A 21504-nucleotide genomic window follows, 5' to 3' on the forward strand; every position below is an offset into this window, starting at 1 on the left:
GGGGGTTAAAAGGCATATTATGGGACAGAGTGGCATATAGTGGGTATAAGGCATTCCTGGAGGCAGAGTGGCATGAAGGGGGTTAAAAGGCATATCATGGGGCACTCTGCCTCCAGAAAAGCCTTATGCCCCCTATATGCCACTCTGCCTCCCTGATATGCTTTATACCCTCCTATATGCCACTCTGCCCCATAATATGCCTTTTAATCCCCAATATGCCACTCTGCCTCCAGAAATGCCTTTTACTCCCTATGCCACTCTGCCTCCAGAAATGCCTTATACCCCCCATATGCCACTCTGCCTCCCTGATATGCCTCAACCCTCCTATATGCCCCTCTGCCCTGTGATATGCCTTTTAACCCCCTTTTTGCCACTCCACCTCCAAATATGCCTTTTGACCCCCTATATGTCACTCTGCATCCAGAAATGCCTTATACCCCTATATGCCACTCTGTCCCATGATATGCCTTCTAACCCCCTATATGCCACTCTGCCATATAGGGGGTTAAAAGGCATATCATGGGACAGAGTGGCATATAGGGGGGTATAAGGCATTTCTGGAGGCAGAGTGGCATAAAGGGGGTTAAAAGGCATATCATGGGGCACTCTGCCTACAGAAAAGCCTTATGCCCCCTATATGCCACTCTGCCTCCCCAATATGCTTTATACCCTCCTATATGCCCCTCTGCCCCATGACATCCCTTTTAACTCCCTTTATGCCACTCTGCCTCCAGATATGCTGTTGACTCCCTATATGTCACTCTGCATCCAGAAATGCCTTATACCCCTATATGCCACTCTGGCATATAGGGGGTTAAAAGGCATATCATGGGACAGAGTGGCATATAGGGGGGTATAAGGCATTTCTGGAGGCAGAGTGGCATAAAGGGGGTGAAAAGGCATATCATGGGGCACTTTGCCTCCAGAAAAGCCTTATACCCCCTATATGCCACTCTGCCTCCCTGATATGCCTCAACCCTCCTATATGCCACTCTGTCCCATGATATGCCTTCTAACCCCCTATATGCCACTCTGCCATATAGGAGGTTAAAAGGCATATCATGGGACATTTTTGTTTACTTTATATGGCAAGCCGATCCAGCTTGCCATATTAAGTAAAAAATAATGTATGCCGCTCTGTCCCATGATATGCCTTCTAACCCCCTATATGCCACTCTGGCATATAGGGGGTATAAGGCATTTCTGGAGGCAGAGTGGCATGAAGGGGGTTAAAAGGCATATCATGGGGCACTCTGCCTCCAGAAAAGCCTTATGCCCCCTATATGCCACTCTGCCTCCCCGATATGCTTTATACCCTCCTATATGCTCCTCTGACCCACGATATACCTTTTAACCCCCTTTATGCCACTCTGCCTCCAGATATGCCTTTTGACCCCCTATATGTCACTCTGCATCCAGAAATGCCTTATACCCTTATATGCAACTCTGGCATATAGGGGGTTAAAAGGCATATCATGGGACAGAGTGGCATATAGGGGGATATAAGGCATTTCTGGAGGCAGAGTGGCATATAGGGGGACACACTTACATACACACACATGCCGATTTTTTTTTGTTTTTAACAAATACAAAAAACATTATACAGTACAAAAAATACATTATTTTACTCACCTTCTACTTCTCTTGACTTCCTGGTAGCTGCACACTGTTCTCCTCTATGCTGACAGGATGCCACTGACCTGACATCCGGTGCTGCAGCAGTCTGAGTGCGAGGGGGCGGAGCTTCCACCTCACGCTGCTCCCATCACTATGCAGCCATCAGACTGCTGGGAATGTAATCTAAACGGCCGGTGCGTGCTGATGCCGCCGGCCGGAGCTACTTTAACACTTTTTTTTTTTTATTTATATGGTAAGCTGGATCGGCTTGCCATATAAACTAAAAAAAAGTATTAAAGCAGAGGCGGCCGGCGGCATCAGCACGCACCGGCCGTTTAGATTACATTCCCAGCAGTCTGATGGCCGCATAGTGATGGGAGCAGCGTGAGGGGTGAAAGGTCAGTGCGAGGGGGCGGAGCTTTCACCCCTCACACTGCTCCCATCATTAGACGGCCATTGCACACGGCTACTGGGTGCTGATGCCGGCCGCATCAGCACCCGGCGGCCGCTTTGATTAGATTTCGGGCAGCCTGGGGGGCAGCTCAGCGGCTGTCTATATGGTAAGTCTCCTGGCCGCCCAGCCCACGGACCTTCCGGCCCACCGGGAAATTTCCCGGTATCCCGGTGGGCCAGTCCGGCCCTGTGTTTGACCCCTTCAGGGCCGTTTTTTAAAAAATATGTTTGCACTAAATGACCTTTGTGTTGTTGCTATGTCTTTATTCAACTGTGATTGCCCACAATTTCATTTAGTGCACCCACACATTATATATTCGTTTTTTTAAGCACAAGTAGGGCTTTCTTTTGAAATAATAATTATATATATTAACCATCATTTAGTATGAAAAATAAATAAAAATGTGGAGAAAATTTGGAAAAAAGGAAGTTTCACAGTTTCACCTATAAAAACAATACATAACCAGTGCAAATGGAAAAAAAAACTCCAAAAGTGTATTAGGTATTTGTCCTGTTTTTGTCACTTCATATGACTGGAATTTTATTTATTTTGGTGTTACATATGTTAAATATGAATGATGTGCAGGAGTGATCTATTCATCATCAGTCCACTTTTGGTTCTGCAGCAGTTTTAACAGATTAGTTTTAACAGATCCTTAACTCACAACAATTGACAATTGAGGCAGCAGGGGAATGTTGTGGCAGGTCTCCACACTTATGTGGGGACCCAAGCAACACACAGCCCCTTTCCTTGAAGCTGCATGTGATTTGCTGGCGATTGTGTGTTGAATTTGTAGGTTTGGTCCTGTAGGAGCAATTAAAGGCTCGGGGGGGCTCAGGGTGGCTGTGCTGGTCTGCCGAGACACACAGCAGCAGTGATCCCACGATCACTGTGGCTGTGGTGACGTTGGGGGATTTTTTTGCATCACGTACCAGGTACGTCACAGAACCAGTGAGCCCACTTGGGCATGACACCTGGTACATCACCAGATAATGATTTTCTAAGTATGGCAAAATAGGCCTTACAAGCTTTGCTTTATAGATCTTTTGGTGATTGGGAATTGTGTTTTTGCAATATTCAAGCAGTGCCTGTTATGGTTTAAAATGTGTTACGCATGTGTTCATAAATCTCAGACATGTTGCTTACTAAGTATTAACTCCCAAATAAATAATGCCAGAAATATCTATTCCAACACTGAGAACCTAACTAAAACTAAACAAATTAATAATATATTTAAAATCTCAACCAAAATACCAACTTATGCTAGAGAGGTGCAAGAATGAGAAAAAGAAAAACATCAGGGGTTCTGTGGACCTCAAGCTATTTCTCCTGGAAGACTGTTCCACATATCCACCACCCTCTCATCAAAGTCAGTCTTTCTTATATTAAGTAATACAAACAACCCGCGTCTGGGACAAAATGCCCATCAGCACTGCCATTGGTACCACCAATTCCCCCATGGGTACCTGGGTCTTGCCTGCGGAAGTACCTCTTATATATCTACCATGGCCATATTTGCCATCGCCCTGAAGCCCACCGTCCCCACTCTGTCCAGGTAACAACATAACCTTTGTCTCAATCTACAGTGGGATTCCCACCACCCTCATCTCCAGCTACAGCTTTTCAACCAAAAAGTTATGGGCTTACAAATACACTCAATTTACTTGCTGTTTCTAACGCATTTCTACTTTGGTCTTGTCTAATTTGGTTTTCTTTGTTTTACACTTAGTTTTCTGCTTTAATTTTATTATTCAGATTGTTAAAGTATCTGAATAAGACATAGAAACATAGAAAGTGAAGGCAGATAAGAACGATTTGGCCCATTAAGTCTGCCTAACCTCTGAATACTTTCCTTACTCCCTGGCTTATCCTTATGCCTATCCCATGCTTGCTTAAACACCTTCATTGTATTAACACCTACCACTTCCTCTGGAAGTCTTGTCCATGCATCCACTACCTAAAGTAATGTACTTTTAAACTTTTGCCCCTCTAGCTTAAGACTATGTCCTCTTGTTGTGGTAGTATTTCTCCTTTAAAGTAAAAGATGAGAGTTGGTACCGTGTTAGCCGTAGAATTACAGGAGACAAGTGGACTCAGAACACTCTCCTGGCCACCATGGACGTTGAATCCCTATATACCAACATCCCACACAGAGATGGCATAGCAGCATGCAAGGAATACCTGAACCGACACAACATGGACACTGAATCAGTTACACAGCTCATTCAATTTATACTTAACCACAACTATTTCAGGTTTGGACAGGACCTCTACATCCAGAAAACTGGGACTGCGATGGGTACTCGAATGGCGCCACAATACGCCAACCTCTTTATGGCAAAATTAGAAGAAGATTTCATATCCACCTGCCAAACAAAACCCCTGGTGTACCTTCGCTATATAGACGATATTCTAATCATCTGGACCGCCAGCAATGAGGAACTTCTCACCTTCCACCAGAACTACAACGCATTCCACCCCACCATCAACCTCACAATCAGCCACTCACCAACAGAAATAAACTTCCTGGACACCACCATCAGCATTAAGAACAATACCATCCACACATCCCTGTATGGCAAACCAACAGACAGACCGACTTTCCTTAAAAACAACAGCTTCCGCCCTAAACATACAAAAAACTCTATCATATACAGCCAGGCCATAAGATACAACTGCTAAGGGGAGACTTTATGAACCAGGGCTACAATGCCAGGATAATTGACAACCAGATACAGAAAGCCACTACACACCGATGACAGACTCAGGGAAATTTTTCCACAGCCTCCCCTACTTTCCTTCAGACAGCCCCCCAATCTTAAACAACTATTAACCAAGAGTGCCCTGAACAAGTCACCAAAAAATGGCACTATCCGCTGCCTACAAGGAAGGTGTAACACATGCACACACATCCACACTGTGGACATGGTGCCTATACCAAATTCTAATACACTCCATAAGATCAATGTTGCCTTCTCCTGCAAATCTTATAATGTGGTTTACCTTATTATGTGTGCAAAGTGTCCAACAGCCCTCTACGTGGGTGAAACAGGCCAGCCATTGCATAAAAGGTTTAATTCACACAGATTCAACATCAACAACAAGAGAGCAGAGACACCAGTGGGAGAACATTTTTGCCAAAATGGACATAGTATCAGTGACATCAGACTGGCTGTATTAATGGGACTGTTCAAAACTCAGAGGGAGAGAAAAATATGGGAGGTTAAATTAATACTTAATTTAAATCTCTAAATGCTGGCCTCAACCGGGATAGGGAATTTGTATCCCATTATCACTTTGTAGATTAACAAACCAGACATGCACACAACCTGACCCAATTAGAGTTGTGACTACCTCCTGACACCTCCTTTTATGTAACCATGCTATTTGACTGATACTTAAAGAGAGGTTTTTTACATTATTGTATAACATGCCTGATGAAGGGACATGAGAGGTCTTGAAAGCTTGCACTCTATATTTACTCAGTTAGCCAATAAAGGTATAATTCAAACTCCACTTGTCTCCTTTAAAGTAAACTTACTTGCATTATCATGCTGACTCCCTTTTAGTATTTAAATGTTTCTATCATATCCCCCCTGTCACGTCTTTCTTCCAGGCTATAGATGTTAAGATCCTTTAACCTTTCCTGGTAAGTTTTATCTTGTAATCCATTAACCATTTCAGTAGCCCTTCTCTGAACTTTCTCCAATGTATCTATATCCTTCTGTCTCCAGTACCGTTCACAATACTACAAGTGAGGTCTCACCAGCACACTGTACAACAACATGAGCACTTTCCTCTTTCTACTGCTCATACCTCTCCCTTGTTACAGGCATCAGTAGAAGTATGGTTAAGGATTTAACTATGCAGAACTAGTATTTTCTGTTACATAAGATGTTTTTTTTTTGTTAAAAGATTTTGCTATTCTGTAGCAACGATCAACAGCTTGGCCTTGGTGGTAATTTTCCTCTCCTGATTTTTTTCTGATCGTTAGTACTATTTTTGAGGTAGCAAGACGCAGGTCTAGTTAGTATACCTTATATATATGCAGTTTATAATGGGGGGGCAGACCGAGAGACATAAGATAGACTTCGTATGTAGACTGACTGGTATGTTTATTCTTATTTTTTATGCATATACGAGTTAATAGGCATTCTATGTTATACACTGTCACAGTTGCCACAGCTCTGACTATTTTTCCAGTTTACTTAAATCAATTGCCATTTATCTTATCCCTCCAGGAAAATCATCCCTCTTGCAAATCTTCGTGTCATCAGCAAAAAGACATACCTTACCATCAAGACCTTCTGCAATATCACTAATAAAAATATTAAACAGGATGGTAAAGAACAGATCCCTGAAGTACCCCACTGGTAACAAGACCTTGCTCCGAATATACTACATTGACTACAACCATCTGTTGTCTGTCACTCAGCCACTGCCTAATCTATTCAACAATACTGGGATCTAAACTCAAAGATTGCAGTTTGTTAATAAATTTGGGACAGTGACAAAAGCCTCTATTTATGCAATGTCTACTGCACCACCTTGATTAATTATTTTAATCACCCAATCCCAAAAATCTATAAGATTAGTTTGGCATGATCTCCCTGAGGCTGTTTTTGATCTTGAAACCCATGTGACTAGATATTCAACACTACATATGTAGGATTTACTTGTCTGTAGTTGCCCAACTCCTCCCTACTGCCTTTTTTGTGAATGGCCACAACATTTGCTAATTTCCAATCTTCTGAGACTACTCCCGTTAACAATGATTGGTTAAATAAATCCGTTAATGCTTTTGCTAGTATACCATCAAGCTCTTGATAACTTGCAGTGTTTCCCATCAGGCTCCACTGGCTTATTTGTCTTTATCTTAGACAACTGAAGCAGAACCTCCACCTTGATAAACTCACATGTATCATATGAGCCAGTCTTTTTTCTGACTCATATGATGCATGCAGCTGCATGTACCATTCTTGCATTCACTGATCTCTTCAGAACGATCCATATTTTTCCCAAATGTTTGTAAATTCTGACTGCATGGCTAGGTGCTTGATTTTAACCCCTTAAGGACCAGGCTTATTCTTTCTTTTTGTACCCTTTGGGACCGAGGCTGTTTTAACATTTTCGCTATGCTTGTGTTCAGCTGTAATATTCTCCTCACTCATTTAGTGTGCCCACACAAGTTAATATATTGGGGTTTTTTTCAGGACAAGATGGGCTTTCTTCAGATACCATTATTTTGATCATATCTTATTTACTATAAATATATAAAATATGGTGAAAATTTGAAGAAAAAAAAAACACATTTTATGACTTTTATTTGAAAAATCTTTTACTCACCTACAAAAGCAAGTAAAAAACTAGCTAAATAGATTCTACTATTTGTCCTGAATTTAGAAATGCCCGATGTTTTTATGTTTTTTTTGCAGTTTTTTGGTTATTCTGCCTCCATCTTCTCTTTGGAACATCTTTGATAAACTCCATTTATCCCCATCAAACCATATATTTTTGAAAACTAGACACCCCAGGGTATTTCAAATGCTGGTATGTTAACCCTTTCCATGCACTAATCATACAACCACACTTTGTAATAGTAATTTTTTTTCTCACAAATTGTAATTTAGTTATAAATATACAGGTCCTGGTATATGTCACTGTCAAACAACACACCAATACCCCACATGCATAAGTTTGACAGATTGTTTGGCTGGTAAAAGGCTACTTTTGGGACATGCGTAAGGCTAGGTTTCCACTTGGTTTTTTTTTTGCTAAAAACGCCAATAGCGCCACCTGGCGTTTTTTTTAGTGAAAAACGGCTGCAGCCAGATGTTAGCTGTTCTTCAATAGGAAATCGCAAAATGCCTATTCCACTTGGCGTTTTTCTGTTTGGCGTTTTTTCAGTCCTCTTTGGCGTTTTTCTGCTTTTTTGGGCTCTGTGGCAGTTTTTCAAAATCGCAGCATGTTCACACTCTGGCGTTTTTTGCAAGAAATCTTGGCGTTTTTCTCCAATAGAAGTCTATGGAAGAGAAAAAACGCCATGAAAAAGCCATGTGGGTTTATTGCCTTGGCGTTTTTTATGGCTTTTTTTCCACAGTTACAATGCAGAGGATGGACCCAGTATCTGTGTGTCCTACGAGAAATAGGCTGAAAACAAACAGTTTCACACAAAACAAAGTCCTGGACTGGTTCATATTGAATTTTACACCATTTGGAACAAACATGCCATAACAAACAAACATACCCGACGCATCAACTGAATCCTGCGTGCCAAAAGCAACAGCAAACAATTTGCACCATCATTTGGGGCCAATCTTCCCAGAGGAGCAGACATTCGGAATAAAGCATGCCTTACAAACCACAGAGAAGAGACAAAAGGGTCTACCAAGTAAATGACATCAGGAGAGGGTAGATACTTGCCATTTATCCTAATCCCTTTTAGCTGGGTGAAACTTCTAACTTGTAAAGGCTGGAAAAACTGCCTAAGGTCAAAAAAAGCAATTTCCACAGAAAGGCTAAAACGCCAGAAAAAACTCCAGAAAAAACGCCAAAACGCAGGAAAATGCAGTGGCAGTTTTCTTGGCGTTTTTCATCAAGAAAAAAACACAGGACAAAAACCCAAGTGGAAACCTAGCCTAATTCAGGTTTTCAACACAGCCTTTTAGCATCAAAGGTCCTTAAGGAGTTATACAACTGTGGCAATGGGTCTGATTGAAACACCTGAATTCAATAATTAAGAGGTGCGTTCACATACTTTTGTCCATAGAGTGTATGTTACAGAAAATGCAGCAATGAAAGTGTTAAACTAGCATCATTTGTGTGATAAAGTGTATGCATGTGTGTGCATTTTTTCAGCGGTGTGTAAACTATGTTCTAATGTTCAAACAGAAGCACCGCACAATTAGTGCTTTGCAAAATTATGAACTTATGACACGTGGATACACAGCATGTTCTCTCCACCATACAAATTGAGAACTTGATGCCAGTAAATGTTAGAGGAGAGGGTGATGCACAGTGTATTATCGGATTTGATAAATACATGGGGATCCAGATCTTTCAGATTAATGTTTATAGCTGTACCTAGTCTTTACAGAAAATCACAACATGGTATAAAAAAGTTTCAACTACCTGGCCCAGGTTGTTCAATTTGTACGTGCTATAAAAGAATGGAAAGACTTATACTTTCTTGGAACTCCAAAACAGAAAATTCAAGATAAATACTCTTTGAGGAGTCCACTGCAAATTTGTCTTACTGGCAGGTGTTTTACTTGTACAACCCTCTCTACTGCTACAAGCAAGGTATTAATAGGAATGACTCCTGGTAACACCACCTTTCCTGTCCCTCTCTGCCAGGACTCTGCATTGAAAAGTGTTTTATGGCATATCATACAAAAGTAGATGATATCCACTTTTTGTATCATACATTTGTCTTCTTTTATGTTTAGTTGGGGAGTCACAAGGGGAAAGGGGAGGTAATTTGAACTGGCGCATAACACAACAAATCCTATCCTTGGCCTGTAAATTCAAGTAAACCATAAAAACACCTTTGCATATGGGGTACTTCCATAATCTAGAGATGCAGCTGGCTAGATTTATTTGGCATAACACATAACATGTGCATAAAATCCTAAGCAACACAGAAGTGTTGGTTTAAAAAAAAAAAAGCTCTGAAAATGATTCATGGCGATCAGTGTGGCTGCATGAAATGTATCCCAATGCCCCTGGTGAAATACTCTAGGTCAGGCATGACCAATTGCGGCCCAAGTTCCAGACTGATAAGGCCTCCCAGATAAGTTGCCCAAATATAGATTTGTTTTTTGATATTAAAGGCAGAGTGATTTAACACCTGTTTAGATTTGTCATCCAAGTCACAAAATGAAAAGTATGCCGATTTCAATAAACTTTGCATAAAATAGTTAATTTGCATTTAATTTTAATTGTTCAAAGAATGTCAGGCAAAATGGTCGGCCCTCGCACATGTTCACTTCATCAAATCTGTCACTCTTCGAAAAAAGTTTGGACATGCCTGCTCTAGGTTGTCTGCATTATATAAACACAGTTGCAATCAAAATTATTCAGTGGCTATGAGGCTAGATTTCCACTTGTTTTTTTTTGCTAAAAACGCCAATAGCGCCACCTGGCGTTTTTTTAGTGAAAAACGGCTGCAGCCAGATGTTAGCTGTTCTTCAATAGGAAATCGCAAAATGCCATTTCCACTTGGCGTTTTTCTGTTTGGCGTTTTTTCAGTCCTCTTTGGCGTTTTTCTGATTTTTTGGGCTCTGTGGCAGTTTTTCAAAATCGCAGCATGTTGACACTCCGGCGTTTTTTGCAAGAAATCTTGGCGTTTTTCTCCAATAGAAGTCTATGGGAGAGAAAAAACGCCATGAAAAAGTCATGTGGGTTTATTGCCTTGGCGTTTTTTATGGCGTTTTTTCCACAGTTACAATGCAGAGGATGGACCCAGTACCTGTGTGTCCTACGAGAAATAGGCTGAAAACAAACAGTTTCACACAAAACAAAGTCCTGGACTGGTTCATATTGAATTTTACACCATTTGGAACAAACATGCCATTACAAACAAACATACCCGACGCATCAACTAGATCCTGCGTGCCAAAAGCAACAGCAAACAATTTGCACCATCATTTGGGGCCAATCTTCCCAGAGGAGCAGACATTCGGAATAAAGCATGCCTTACAAACCACAGAAAAGAGACAAAAGGGTCTACCAAGTAAATGACATCAGGAGAGGGCAGATACTTGCCATTTATCCTAATCCCTTTTAGCTGGGTGAAACTTCTAACTTGTAAAGGCTGGAAAAACTGCCTAAGGTCAAAAAAAGCAATTTCCACAGAAAGGCTAAAACGCCAGAAAAAACTCCAGAAAAAACGCCAAAACGCAGGTAAATGCAGTGGCAGTTTTCTTTGCGTTTTTCCTGGCGTTTTTCATCAAGAAAAAAACGCCGGACAAAAACCCAAGTGGAAACCTAGCCTGACAGATCAGGTTTATTTTTAAAATTTTCAGACTTTCAGCTGTTTGCAATGAACAAATCAAACAAAAGCAATTGAAATAGCTCAACAAATGCTTCAAGTGGTTTCCCCAAATTCAACTGAAAACTGAACATCATCATCTGGAGAACACTGTGAAGCCGTGGATGAAACTATTTTAGTATATTGTGTGAGCAGTAACTTAGAGCAAGGTAGATCAACCAGACCAATTCACATAGCATTTTATTTTGCGTATAAACAGGAATGAGAAGGAAAGAATCAGGTGCTAGCCCTGCCAGGAAGTCACGGTTATGAAACAATGGTGTATGAACAGAGGGTTAGGTCTGCAATTTGGCCCATAGTTTCAATTGCTCCCAGAGTGAAAGTGAAAATATATCAGCATATATCAGAAATATCCGGTATGTCACACTCCCTCTCCAAAGTTACCCCTCTCGGGGCGGCCAGCCCCAGATGTACCTGTGTCAATTGAGCCAACTGGTCCATATGAAAATATGTCAGTAGGTGTGGCACCCCCAAGCCTTCCACCCTTTGGGGCAGATGTAAGTGATATTGCTTCCACCGTGGTTTTCGGTTGTTCCAAAAGAATCTAAAACTTTCTGTTTGGGGCTCTCCCAGCTCCTGCATACTTAATGAGATAAAGAGAGACCTAAAGAGATAGTGTATCTTCAGCAAAAGAGTCATTTTATCATTGTAAAGCCTGCCCAACATGGAGACCTTGTAGGTCATCCACCTGTTCAGGTCACCCCTTAGTTTCTGAATCATTGGGCGATAATTATCTTGGAAAAGCTCTGATAACCTGGAGGTGAGAAACACCCCCAAGTATTGGAGCCCTGAGGTCTGCCATTTGAAATCAAAATTAAGCTCGATCAGTTTTACCATCTGAGGAGGCAGGGAGATGTTCAAAGCCTTACACTTGTAACTATTAATTTTAAAACCAGATTTGGAAACGACACTAGGAGAGTTGTAAGAAACAAAAGGATATCGTCTGCAAATAGACTCGCCTTATAGTGGGAACCTCTTACCTCCACTCCCCTTATGTCAGGATTTAGTCTTATGCTAGCTGCCAAGGGTTCTATACAGAGGGCAAACAACAGGGGGGAAAGATGGCACCCCTGTCTGGTTCCATTTTTAATGGGAAACGGCAGGGACACCGCCCCCCTAGTATCCACCACAGCTTGAGGGTAAGAGTACAGTCCCCATATGGCTGTCAGTATAGCGTCTGAGAAGCCAAATGTCCTGAGCATCGCCCACATATACCGTATTTGCTCGAAGACGACCCTGATTATAAGACGACCCCCCCAAAATCTGAATATTAATTTAGGAAAAAAAGAAAAAGCCTGAATATAAGACGACCCTATAGGAAAAAAGTTTTACCAGTAAATGTTAATTCATGTAAGCTATGTAAACTATTTTTTTTTTATAAAAGCTATGATTGAGAAAAATATTTTTTTTGTTTTTATGTCCTTTTATTTTACAACCTGCCCCCCAGTTATGCACATCTGCCCCGAGGTTTGCCACTCTGCCCCAAAAACGCCTTATACCCCCTATATACCATTTTGCCACATTATTTGCCTTTTAACCCCGTAAATGCTACTGTGCCCCATGATATGCCTTTTAACCCTCTATATGCCACTGTGCCCCATGATATGCCTTATACCACCACAGCTTGAGGGTAAGAGTACAGTCCCCGTATGGCTGTCAGTATAGCGTCTGAGAAGCCAAAGGTCCTGAGCATCGCCCACATATACCGTATTTGCTCGAAGACGACCCTGATTATAAGACGACCCCCCCAAAATCTGAATATTAATTTAGGAAAAAAAGAAAAAGCCTGAATATAAGACGACCCTATAGGAAAAAGTTTTACCGGTAAATGTTAATTCATGTAAACTATGTAAACTATTTTTTTTTTATAAAAGCTATGATTGAGAAAAATATTTTTTTTGTTTTTATTTCCTTTTATTTTACAACCTGCCCCCCAGTTATGCACATCTGCCCCGAGGCTTGCCACTCTGCCCCAAAAATGCCTTATACCCCCTATATGCCATTTTGCCACATGATATGCCTTTTAACCCCATAAATGCCACTGTGCCCCATGATATTCCTTTTAACCCTCTATATGCCACTGTGCCCCATGATATGCCCCATGAGTGGCATAAAGGGGGTTAAAAGGCATATCGGGAGGCAGAGTGGCATTAAGGGGGTTAAAATGCATATCATAGAGCACTCTGCCTACAGAAATGCCTTATGCTTCTGACTCCCTGGGGTGTAGGCGGGGGCAGCGGGTAGACGTCTACGCGATTCGCGATCATATGTGGTGTGAGAATATCCTTATACTGTTTATAGTAGAGTGCTGTAAATCCATCAAGTGCCGGGGCTTTGGAGCATTTCAGGGACCCGATGGCCAGAGCAGTCTCCTCCTGAGTGATATCCACTGACAGATTCACTACTGAATCGTGCAGGAGAACTGGCAAATTAGAGTTTTGTAAGAATGTGCTTGTGCTAGTGTGAGAAGAGTGGGGGATTTTATGGCCGTCATAAAAGTCTGTATAGTAAGATGTAAACTGTTCGCATATGGCATCTGGGTGTGATGTCATACATCCATGTGAGGTGTGGATCTGGTGGATGTTATGCGATTTTGTTACTTGCTTAAGGCGCCTAGACAACATTGTGTCTGGCTTATTGCCTTTTCAAAAAAATTTGGGTTTGTCCAGTGTATGGTTTTCAGAACCTCATCAGATAGGGTTAGAATTTTGATGATTAACGTGTGTAAAACTTCCTGGTACTGGTGGCTTTATGTATGCGTCCGAGGTCAGCAATTTCAGACCACAATAACTTTTCCTTGCTATGTCTCTCTGTCTTTTTCCTGAAAGCCAACCGAATGAAAGTGCCGCGTATAGCCACTTTGTGCACCTGCCACAGTGTTTCAACCTCTACATCAGGAGTGGAGTTAATTTGGAAGTATTCCTCCAGACTTTCAGATATAGAATCTGCGCTAATTGGGTCTGCTAATAGTGACTCATTCAGCTTCCACGACTTCGTAGAAAGCTTGGGGGAGATGTCAGAGAACACCCCTTCTACCACACCATGGTCTGACCAGGTTATTTCATGAATGATGGAGGTAAGTAGTCTGGGGAGTAGATTTTGTGAAATAAGCAATAAATCTATGCGTGAGTAGCTGTCATGGGGGTGGGAACAAAATGAGTAGTCTCTTGCAGCGGGATGGAGTGCACACCAGGCGGCAAAGAGATTTTTACGTTTCATAAACTGTTGCAGGGGTCTGTATGAAGTACGGGGCGGCCTAGTGTCTCTAAAATCTCTAACAAGAACAATAGTAAGATTGACAGAACCCATAAAAATGATATGCTTCTCGGGATAACTTAAAAAAAAACGTATAAAATGAGATCTAGGAGAAGGACCAGGGTAGATGTCTGAGCTTCAGCTCAAGTCAGTGTAAACCGGTTCTAAGGAGGGACCCAGACAACTAGATGGGACCTCCCACCGAGAAGGACAGTCTCATGGAATGTGGCACAACACAGGAAACTTATAGCATACCATAACCATGACTACCCCACCTTCCTCAGCATATATCCCCACTCCCTCCTTATCACTTTCTATCCCCACTCCCTCCCTTATCTCTTTCTATCCCCACTCCCTCCCATATCTATTTCTACCCCCACTCCCTCCCTTATCACTTTCTACCCCTTCTGCCTCCCTTATAACTTTCTACCCCCTCTCACTCCTCTCTCCCTACTCACTATCTACCCTCTCGCCCTTTGTATTTCACTCACCTTTAAGTCCTGCGGCCGTAGAACGAGGCTTCCGTCTTCCTCTGCTGCGACGCACGCTGCCGGATTTGACGTCATATACCGGCACTCAGCATGAAATGCCGGCACCGCGACGGAGGTAGAGGCTTCGTGGAGGAGACTGAGGGGGGCTGACCAGTTGCTAGGTGCCCCTCTCTCTCCTCCACGTCAAAAAAAAGCGTTTGAGGCTGCCCGGGACTTAAAGTCCCACGCGGGACTGTCCTGGGCAATCCGTTGGGTGGTTCCAAATTCGGAGGGGGGGGCAAGGAATAACCTAGGGGGGGCAATTGCCCCCCTGTAGCGATGCCACTGCATTTGCCTTAGGATAAATTACAAGATTTTTTTTGATGCGGTTAATGTAAGGAACTCAGTGAAATCAACTCTGAGGCAGTTGCAATCTCTTTTGAGCAAATAAAATGATATACTTTGTCACATGGTGCTTGGATGCCTATGACTTAACGTTTGTGTACAGGCCCGCCATGTTCCCAGGGTGGCTATTGAGGAAATTGATGCATCATCTCACTTCCAGTGGGATCGTTTCAGGAGGTTGGCTCTTGCTGTAGAACTTTAAGGGACTCCGGCAGAGGAGTGGGCTGAAGACGTAAGACGCAAGACACTGAAGGGGGGGTGTCTGGGGAACCCACAAAATGTAAGAGGAAACTACTCCAGCTGTGTTTGGAACTACTGACCCGAGAAGTGTGTACTACATGACAAATGTTGAAAAATTAAGGTTATTTACTGACCAGATTCAGGAATGAGCGGTAAGCGACTATGCAAAGATAATTACTGAAATTGCTTGATAAGGAAAGTTATAGTACAACTCTGTGGGACAGGAAGATCGACAAATGGGTGATAATATACGCCAATGCTATATTGCAAATTTAGGAGCTGATGGAGAGAAGCATAATCAGGATAAGACTGAAGAGTAAGTGCATTAAAACTCCCTGTTAAACTTATCTCCTGAAGCTCTAAGAGATGGGAAGGTGAGAATACCCCTTTTATTACGTACTTTTTATGAAGACAATAATATATAAAGTGACCTGAGTAAATGTGATTGAAGCTGCTAACTTGCAGAGGTTGCCAACATGTAAAAGGAGCTCTGAGATTGTTTGTATACTGATACTATTTGAACAGCTGAAGTCCCCGGCTTGTTGAAAACACGAATTTATAATGTGCCCGTGAATTCATGGGTACATCTTTATATCTGCTTATATATATATATATATATATATATACACATATACACACACCGTATATACTCTGTATGTGTTGATATATTGACTGTATTGGTAAATCTGACATTTTTAAATATATGGTCGGATAGCTGAAATAAGGAAAGCATGGAAGATATCCTATTATATAACCTAACAGGGTTACTCTATATGCAGCACAAATTCCTGCAACTAATAAACGGGTAACCCTCTACAAAAGACAGCAACAGGTGACTATAATAATCCCGACATCTAGAGGCTTAAGAGGTTTTAAATTCTACAAATAATGTCCTCAAAAACATATATGGAGACTAAATCAGTCACAAGATAAGAATAAAGATAAATAAAGGCAAAACTGTTTTGGAAATCCTTTCTCCTTTACCAAAAACCAAACTAGCTCAAAACACATCAAGTTTGGAGACAACACTAATGTCTGAGGCTGAAACAGATAAGACTACATGCGGGAGAGAATCTTTCTATGTTGACGTGACACAAGTAATAACGCAGCATAAATTAAAATCATGGTTGGATCTTCAATTGGAGCTTGTAAAAGATGAACTAGCAATTTAGCAGATTCTGAGAAGATCTCATTAATATTGGAGAATGGGTTGAAAAAATGAGGAAAAACTGTAACATGCAAAATTTGAAGTTAAAGAATTGAAGGAAAAAGTAAAATAAAGAATGGAATCATTGGATCTAAAAATGATGGATATGGAAGACCGGGCACACAGAAAATCTTGCACATCTGCGGAATCCCAGAACATGCGGTTGTCACGAACCGAGGACACAGGTTGATAAGGAGCCCAGGTGCAGGGGATACGGGGGGCTCTGTCTGTACCCCACGATGCATGATGGCTTGGGGTCGGTACAGACAGGCGTCAGAAATAAACCACAGACAGAAGATCAGGATTAAGAGTTGTATTGTATTGTATATGGTGGTACAACAATATTTACAAAGAAAGTCACTCGACAGGGAGCCCACTTGCGGGGCACAGGGCAGGAAGCCCACTTGCGGGGCACAGGGCAGGAAGCCCACTTGCGGGGCACAGGGCAGGAAGCCCACTTGCGGGGCACAGGGCAGGAAGCCCACTTGCGGGGCACAGGGCAGGAAGCCCACTTGCGGGGCACAGGGCAGGAAGCCCACTTGCGGGGCACACGGCAGGAAGCCCACTTGCGGGGCACACGGCTGGAAGCCCACTTGCGGGGCACACGGCTGGAAGCCCACTTGCGGGGCACACGGCTGGAAGCCCTCGGGTTGGGGCACACACGGCAGGAAGCCCTCTTGCGGGGCACACGACTAGAAGCCCTCTTCCAGGGCACACGGCACGGCTAGAAGCCCTCTTGCGGGGCACACGACTAGAAGCCCTCTTCCAGGGCACACGGCACGGCTAGAAGCCCTCTTCCAGGGCACACGGCAGGTTGCCCACTTGCAGGGCACACGGCAGGTTGCCCACTTGCAGGGTACTCGGCTTTGGAGTCCCCTTAGTGGGGCGCTGGCCGCAACTCAGGAACACGGCAGATTGCCCACTTGCAGGGCACACGGCAGGTTGCCCACTTGCAGGGCACTCAACCAGGGTAGTCCGCTAGTGGGCAGTCATCCTGGGAGTCTCGATGCAGGGCACTCCTCTTGGGAGTCCACTAGTGGGGCGCTGGCCGCAACACAGGAACACGGCAGGTTGCCCACTTGCAGGGCACACGGCAGGTTGCCCACTTGCAGGGTACTCTACTTGGGAGTCCACTAAGTGGGACGCAGGCCGCAACTCAGGAACACGGCAGGTACTGGAACAAGGCAGGTACTGGAACAAGGCAGGTACTGGAACAAGGCAGGAACAAATCAGGAACCAAACAGGTAGTCCTCAAACTTCAATGTCAAGGCCCAGACTGCAGGGCTGGGCAGGTTTATAAAGGCTGTCTTGATCATGAGATCAACTGCAGCTGGACCTGATAACCAGTCTGAGTGGTTCTGAATGGCAAGGGCGGCCACTAGTGGCTGAAAACGTAAAATGAATGGCACAAAGTTTAACCAAGTCCATACAGCGAAGGGTGAACGTTCTAGTGGTTCACGCAAAGATAAATTCATATTGATTGAAACTGTTTAAAGAAATGGGGGTGAGTGAGGCCAAAGAAGAAATGATAATAACCCACAATATATAAACCACCAGGTATAAAAGAAAATGCCCCACGTGATGTCATAGTGAGACTCTCTCACTATGTGAGACTCTCTCCTTTTATATAAGACTGTAACGGGTTCACCAAGAGAGCTGTAGTCACTCCCAGAGATTACCCAGATGTATCCTCCTGTTGTCCCCAAAATCACTTCCAGCACCAGTCAGCATGCACACCTTGCAACCACTGTTCCCTCTAAGCTGTGCGCTTGTGCGCGCACATAACTTTTTGAGGGAGCGCACACGATCTAACATTGTGCGCACAGTACCTAATGGGGAGCTGGGGGAGGGCGGGCAGTCTGTCCAGGGTGACGCTGGCACTCCTCCAGAGACGGACATTAATGTCCGCCGCTGGAGGAGCAAGCTCGGTTGGGGAGATCAAACATCTCACCCCAACCGGCTTAAAATCAATCAAGGGAGCGGGAGGTCTGTTAATACAGACCTCCGATCCTGCTCCCTTGCTATGCGCGCGGCAACTGATGCTGTGCGTCGGTATTTGAAGTCAGATCCCGGCACACAGCACTGAAGCCACGCCCACCTTCTTTACTGCACCGGAAGGACAGAAGAAGAAGAAGAGTGTTACCTTTCGCCGGCGGGTCTGTCCAGGGAGCTCCTCTGCTGCCGTCCTCGGTGCTATGGAAGTGCACACACGTGCACGCTGTCATGGCGGCCAGGAATCCTTACCCAGCAACTGCGTACGTCACACTAGGGGGCGGGTCCTCCCGCTTTTTATCTGATTGGCTGATTATTGCCTGCAGCTGTTTGGCACCAAATTTAAACCCACTGCTCACTCTAATCTGAGCCCTTGTGTGGTACATTCGTTATCACTGTCTCAGTGTGCTATATATCTGATATTCTGGTTTTCTGACTCCTGCTTTGTTCCTGACTACTCTTTGATCGCCGCCTGGATTGACTTCGGATTGCTTTTTGAACTTTGCCTGTTTGCTGCCTGCCTTGACCTTGGACTGTGACCTGTTTTTGCTATTTGAACTGTTCCGCTGCTGTCCCACTATTCCTCCTACAACTACTTGTCCGGATAGCTCACCACTCTGCATACGGGACCCGTCTCTTGTCGGATTGTTACAGTACACAAGGGCCATTTAATGGATCCCGCAGAAATGGATCAGCTGTTTCGGTCACAGGAGGCAAGAATGCAAGGACTGGATCATCGTATGGATCAATTGGCGCAAGCCCTGCAGACTCTCCTCACACGCACTGATCCAGTGTCAGGTACCGCTGCACCTCCTGTTAACCCCCAAGTTACCACACCGCCCGCTGCGACTATACCGTTACGCCTACCATCTCCACCCCGTTATGGAGGGGATCCCACCACCTGTAGAGGTTTCCTCAATCAATGTGCGATCCAGTTTGAGCTGATGCCTTATATGTTCCCGTCTGACCGAGCCCGCGTCGGCTATATGATTTCACTCCTAACAGACCGAGCCCTAGCCTGGGCTTCACCGCTTTGGCAAAAAGAGTCGCCTTTAATCAATGACTACCGTGACTTTGTGGCTACCATGCAAAGAATCTTCGACATGCCGGGCCGTGAGGCTACAGCTTCTGCATCGCTCATGTCCCTCCAACAAGGCTCCCGTTCCTTATCGGACTATGCCATAGAATTCAGAACGATAGCAGCTGAACTTGGTTGGAACAACGAAGCCCTAGTGGCTGCATTCATGCATGGCCTATCTGATAAGTTAAAAGATGAATTAGCAGCCAGAGAAATGCCTGAGGACCTAGAGGATCTAATATTATTCATATCACGCATAGATCTCCGCCTCAGACAGCGACAATCACAAAAGGAGAAACAAAGGAAACCCCCTATACGGCTAGCTCCCCGATTCTCCAACTCCACACCCCAGAGCCTAGATCCGGAGGAACCTATGCAATTGGGTGCTACCTCCTTAACTGAGCAAGAAAAGTCTCACCGCCGTAGTGAAGGCCTCTGTTTGTACTGCGGAGGTAGGGGACATTTCGCTAGGTATTGCCCGAACAAGCCGGGAAACGCCCGCACCTAGGTAGGATCAGGGGACCTACTCTGGGTGTTCTTTGTATCTCCCCTGAGCACCAGATCAAACGCATGACTGTTCCTGCCTCGTTATGTTGGGAAAACACCAGGGTTAACGTAGAGGTACTCGTCGATTCCGGTGCTGCCGGTAATTTCATCGATTCCAAGTTTGTCACCCGGTATGACATACCTCAGGTCAAGAAACATACACCATTGACATTGGAGGCAATTGATGGCAGACCTCTAAGCCCTTCCACAGTTACACATGAGACAGAGGCCGTTACCTTTCAAGTAGGAGCACTGCATCAAGAAGTCTTGAACTTCAACATAATCACATCTCCTTCCTGTCCTGTTGTGATCGGATTTCCTTGGCTCCAGAAACACAATCCGGTGATAGACTGGAGAACTGCTCAAATCGTGTCTTGGGGTGAGGACTGTAAAAATTGCTGTCTTTGTAAAATCACGCCCGTACACAGTGTCACTATGTCTCCTCTCTCCACCAGAATTCCGAAACCATATCAAGCATTTGCGGATGTGTTTAGTAAGAAGGAAGCGGATCGCCTTCCACCCCATCGTCCCTACGACTGCCCGATCGACTTATTACCTGGAACCACACCTCCTAGGGGCAGGGTGTACCCTCTTTCGAAACCAGAGAATGAGGCCATGGAAGCCTACATCAAGGAGAATTTGGAGAAAGGCTTCATCAGAAGGTCCACCTCTCCGGCAGGAGCGGGATTCTTCTTTGTCAAAAAGAAAGAGGGGGATTTAAGACCATGTATTGATTACCGTGGTTTGAACCAGATAACAATAAAGAACAAGTATCCCATACCTCTGATTCCTGAATTATTTGACCGACTAAAGGGGGCTAAAATCTTCACAAAGCTCGATCTCAGAGGGGCCTATAACCTTGTACGGATTCGTGAAGGACATGAGTGGAAGACCGCCTTCAATACCAGGTCAGGTCACTATGAATACCTGGTCATGCCATTTGGGCTCTGCAATGCCCCAGCGGTCTTCCAAGACTTTATTAATGATTGCCTCAGAGACTACCTCTCCCAATTCGTCATAGTATATCTTGACGATATCCTGATATATTCACCTGATCTCCATACCCATCGCCGGCATACTACCCTCGTTCTTCAAAGATTAAGGGAGAATGGACTCTATGCTAAGCTTGAAAAATGTCTGTTTGAGGTTTCCGAAGTTGCATTTCTGGGCTACATCATCAGTCCGTCT

At 44.0% G+C, this 21504-nt stretch overlaps 2 protein-coding genes across 5 annotated transcripts in view; both read right to left on the reverse strand.

Annotated features, from left to right (window-relative positions):
* LOC128491756 (beta-1,4-galactosyltransferase 1-like) overlaps nt 1-21504 on the reverse strand; it is a 134282-nt gene that overhangs the window by 51966 nt on the left and 60812 nt on the right. The window lies entirely within an intron of this gene.
* The window catches only part of MPV17L2 (MPV17 mitochondrial inner membrane protein like 2), a 153242-nt gene that overhangs the window by 10673 nt on the left and 121065 nt on the right, over nt 1-21504 (reverse strand). The gene's annotated exons all lie outside the window — the stretch shown is intronic.

This window comes from Spea bombifrons, chromosome 1 (genome assembly GCF_027358695.1).
Source record: "Spea bombifrons isolate aSpeBom1 chromosome 1, aSpeBom1.2.pri, whole genome shotgun sequence".
NCBI classification, from domain to species: domain Eukaryota; kingdom Metazoa; phylum Chordata; class Amphibia; order Anura; family Pelobatidae; genus Spea; species Spea bombifrons.